This window comes from Morus notabilis, unplaced genomic scaffold, assembly GCF_000414095.1.
Source record: "Morus notabilis unplaced genomic scaffold, ASM41409v2 Scaffold605, whole genome shotgun sequence".
Taxonomy (NCBI): Eukaryota; Viridiplantae; Streptophyta; class Magnoliopsida; order Rosales; family Moraceae; genus Morus; species Morus notabilis.
Genome location: NW_010363898.1, coordinates 272682 through 277676, shown reverse-complemented (window position 1 = coordinate 277676; position 4995 = coordinate 272682).

Here is a 4995-nt window from a genome sequence, read left to right as displayed (position 1 = left end):
ATGAACGCGAGAAAAAAGCTTAGAATCAAAATCAAAGAGACAAGTTGAGAGATAGAATGAGAGTGAGATGAGAAGATGAGAGTGAATTGTTGTGTGGGATTTATGGTGGAATTAAGGGGTATTTATAGGGGATTTTTAGGTTAAAATTCAGTTTTTTTCCGTTGGGCCCGCGAAGGGCCCACTGGACCAAATGAAATGGGCTTCTTCGTGGGCCGTTTCGCGGGCTTGGGCCGGGCCGAATAAGGGCCGTGCCGCGGGCCTCCACGTGCTTGGGCCGCGGGCTGAGAAGTTGAGGCCCAGCCTTAGTCCATTACACGTGTCGTGCCGGCACGGCCCGTAACAGTAACGAACCGGGCCGTGCCGAATCAGGCACTACCCCTCAAGATGGAGAATATAAATTTTAGATTCCCATCTTGCCCAAAAGAAGATGAAACTGCGAATGATGTAAGGTTTTAGTGAGCAGATCCGCAAGTTGATTGTGAGCGGTGACATGCATGGTTTTTATGATCCCGGCCTGTATTTTCTGACGCACGAAATGACAATTGATCTTTATATGTTTTGTACGCTCATGATAAATGGGATTGGCTGCAATGTGAAGCGCCGCTTGATTTTCACAGTAAAGCAAAGCTGGACCATGATGTTGAACATGCAATTCGAGAAGAAGACAAAGTAACCACACAATCTCACAAGTAGTGTTGGCCATAGAACGATATTCAGCTTTAGCTGAAGATCGAGAAACAACTTGTTGTTTCTTTGATCTCCAAGAGACAAGGGAAGAACCAAGGAATACACAGTATCCAGTGAGTGAATGCCGCGTATCCGGACATGTACCACAATCAGCATCCACAAAGGCTTTAAGTTGGATTGTCGAGTTTGAAGGAAAGAAGAGACCTTGACCTAGAGTTTTCTTAATGTACTGCAGGATGCGAATGGCTGCTTGGAGATGTGGAGTACGAGGAGCATCCAAAAATTGGCCGAGACGGTTAACCGAATAGCTGAGATCAGGCCTTGTAATGGTGAGATATATTAACTTCCCAATCAAGCGCCGGTAGCTAGTAAGATCAGGCAGTAAATCACCTTCAGAAGTTGATAGTTTAAGGTTCAGTTCCATAGGGATAGAGGAAGGTTTACATCCCAAATACCCTACATCAGAAAGTAGTTCCAGAGCATATTTGCGTTGGCAAATAGAAATACCAGCAACTGAACGAGCAACTTCTAAACCCAAAAAATATTTTAGGGCTCTCAGATCTTTCATCTTAAACTGCTTACCAAGAGCAGACTTTAGATTGTCCACGGCTCCTTGATCATTACTTGTGATGATAATATCATCGACATACACCAAGAGAGCTAGAAAAGAATGTCCATGTGATTTAATGAACAGAGAATAATCACAAGCAGAATGAGTGAAGCCTTCTGCGAGAAAAACAATGGAGAATTTGTGAAACCATTGCCTAGAGGCTTGTCGCAGCCCATATATGGATTTATGAAGGTGAAAAAATACATTAGAAGGCAAATACTCCCCCTGTCGACAAGTGTAACTAGGAGGAAGGGCCATATAAATTTCTTCAGTGAGGTCACCGTGGAGGAAGGCATTGGTGACATCTAATTGAGTGAGAGACCAGCTCAAAATGGTAGCCAAGGAAAGTAAAACCTTTACAGTAACAAGCTTAGCTACTAGGGAAAAAGTGTCAAGAAAATCAATGCCTTCTTGTTGTGTAAACCCCTTGGCCACAAGACGGCCTTTATATCGTTCCATAGTACCATCGGTACAAAATTTTGTTTTGTACAACCATTTACAGACCACAGAGTGTTTGCCAGGAGGGAAAGAAACAATAGACTAGGTGCCATTACTTTCCAAGGCCTGCAGCTCCACATTCATAGCATCACGCCACACCAGAATCTCAAAGGCTAGGGAAAAGGACGCAGGTTCAGTGTGAGAGGAAATAGATAAGATGTAGTGACGGTATGGAGAAGACAACCTGTGATAACTAAGAGAGGAAGAGATAGGATATGAAGTGGAGGTGGAAGATGGGACATCTGTAATAGAGAAAGAGTGTGCAGCCAGGTAACTATGATAATCTTTCAGGTAAGATGGTGGTTTGGATACACGATGGGGATGAGATAAAGGGGCAGTAGAAGAGGGAGCAGAGCATCCTGAAGGAGTAGAAGGATCAATGGTGGAGGCGACCTAAGTATGGTGTGAAGGTGATGTACTGGGGATGAGAGTAGGGAGGACACGATCAGTGAAAAAATCATGGAAAATAGGTCCGGGTTATGTGTTAGCAAAGGGAAAGATGGTCTCATGAAATTGAACATTCCTAGTGATGTAGGTTTTGTTACTCTCTAAGTCAAGTAGCTTGTAACCCTTGTAACCAAAAGGGTAGCCTAAAAACACAGAAGCACGAGCATGGGAAGAGAACTTTGTACGCTGACTAGGAAGAGTGGAGCCATCATAGAGACAATCGAAAGTCCGCAAATGAGCATAAAATGGTTTTTTGTTGTTCAAAAGCTCAAATGGGATTTTGTTGGATAACAAAGGAGATGGTGTATGATTAATTAAAAAAAAAAACTAACGTTAAGACACATTCGCCTCAATAGCAAAGAGGGACACAAGATTGGAAAAGGAGAGCACAGGCCACATTGAGGATGTGCTGGAGCTTGCGTTCGACCACTGAATTTTGTTCCGGTGTGTCAACACAAGAATGATACGGAATGATCCCCTTGGAACGGAAAAAATCAAGAAAGGCTAATTCAGGTGCATTGTCAGAACGAACATATTTTATTGTGAGATTATATTGAGTTTGAATAAGAGTGTAAAAATATGGAAAAATGGTGAGAACATCAGACCTAGCGCATAAAAGGTAAAGCCAAGTAGCATGAGTGCAATCACCAACTATAGTGAGAAAATATTTGTGACCAGCAGTTGTTTTGACATTAAAAGAGCCCCAAATATCAATGTGAACTAAATCAAAAGGTTTTGCATACATATTATTGTGTGAGATAAATGGAAGCCATTTTTGCTTAGCCATATGACAAATGCGACAGTGTGAAGATAAATGAGAAATAGAGTTAGGAATTTGTAATTCATTATGAAGAATCTGAATTTTGACAGGAGAGGGATGTCCAAGGCGATAGTGCCATACATCATTTTTGGAAATTATAGAACAAGAAAATAGGGAGTTATAAACTAGAGTCCTAGTTCAAAAAAATAAAGATTGCTTTGGCGTCTACCCTTCCCAATCGTCAAGCCTGAGTGAGGTCCTGAATGACACACGAATTAGAGAGGAAATTAACACAACAGTTATGGCTGATGGTGATAGCACTTACACTTAGAAGATTAAAGGAAAATAGGGGAACAAATAAGACATTGTGCAAGACCAGAGAGTTGGACAATTGAACAGTGCCGACTTGATTAATGTCAACGTTGTGACCATTAGGAAAAGTGATGGTTGTGTTGTGAACTGATATATAATTTGTAAACATAAAAAAAGAACAACATACATGATGTGTGGCACCAGTATTAATTACCTAAGTATTGGGTGGAATAAATGGATGTGAGATAGAAAGAGCAGAAGAAGAATTACCATGGATGTGAGAAATAGAGGGTGTTGTGGCCGAATGAGATTCAAAGGTGGTAGCGCCATGAACGTGAAGCTGTCACGCCCCCCCAAATGGGGTGGGTGACGTGGAGCTCGATTTGGGATTAATAAAGCAGGTTCCCAACCGAGCCCCACACTTAATTGCATTAAAATATGAATAAATTACATTACAGAATCCCGGAGCCTCTGACACACAGGGCTCCACCCCACAGGACATACAGTATCGTACATACATGCTCATGTAAATAATTATTACAGTAGACATCAACCACAGTCTAGTAAATCCAAATATTATATAAGTTTACAGAATTTCTCAAATTCTTTACATTTGTCCAAGAGGATGTCCACGATCCTCACTTGATTCTAACAGCAGCACAACTCAGCTGCTCCGTAGCAAATATCCAGCTACTGTGCACCGCTCCTAGAATCTCCTGGGAGGGGTTTAGTACATTTAAAACATAAAACGTGAGCGAAAGGCCCAGTAGGATATAATTTGAAATAAATGTTATAATAAGTGTGCATGGGAATACATAAATGAATAAGTAAATAAAATAAGACATTAAGTCCCGACAGAACAGCCGGAACCTCACATCCTTTTTCTCAAAGGAAATGTAACTGTAAATAACCGTTTTACAGGTTTCAGCAAGTAATTAGTACAAATTACTTACCTAACCAAGTGCCTCGCCTACCCGGACTGAGTTTCAGGTTCTGCCCCCGAGGATGCACTCTCCGCATCCTATCTAGGCTTACAGCAATAGACTCTATTACCAGTTCACAAGATCTCTTTGCTTAAGAAATCAATCATTAATATTTTGAAATCGTTAATACGACCCCACGAACTTTTCAAGCCACGGGCCCCGTGACTGGACAAGCCATGAGGTTCCATGACTAAACAAGCCATGGTTTTCAAAGCGTTTTCTTTCACAAATCAATCCCTTTCTTTAAAACATTTTCAAGGCCAAAATCCTTTTTGAAAACAGGCTCACAAGGAAAAAGGATAGAAATCCTACCTCGGACTATCAAACCTGGGACTAGCGTTGCCTTTTCCGGCTTCTGCTTCCTCAAGCCCCTTCAGTCTGAATCCTCAGCGATCGCTAATGCAAAACAACACTTTAGGATTAATTCTCATTCCTAAAGTAATCCAAAAGTCAATTTCCAACCAAGATTTCCTATTAGTGTGCCCTAATCCATTTTCATGTTTCAAATTATCATTCCAAGGGTTTTCAATCTCAAAACAAGGATTAAAAATGCTAATCCATTTATCTCAAGTCCCCAAATGAAACTAATTTGGGTTCTCCCCGAAAACAGGGGTCAAAACAATAATTCCATACCAAACAAGGTCAAACCCCGTGTCAACCAGTCGACCGGTGACAGAGCAGTGCAACACTACTGGTCG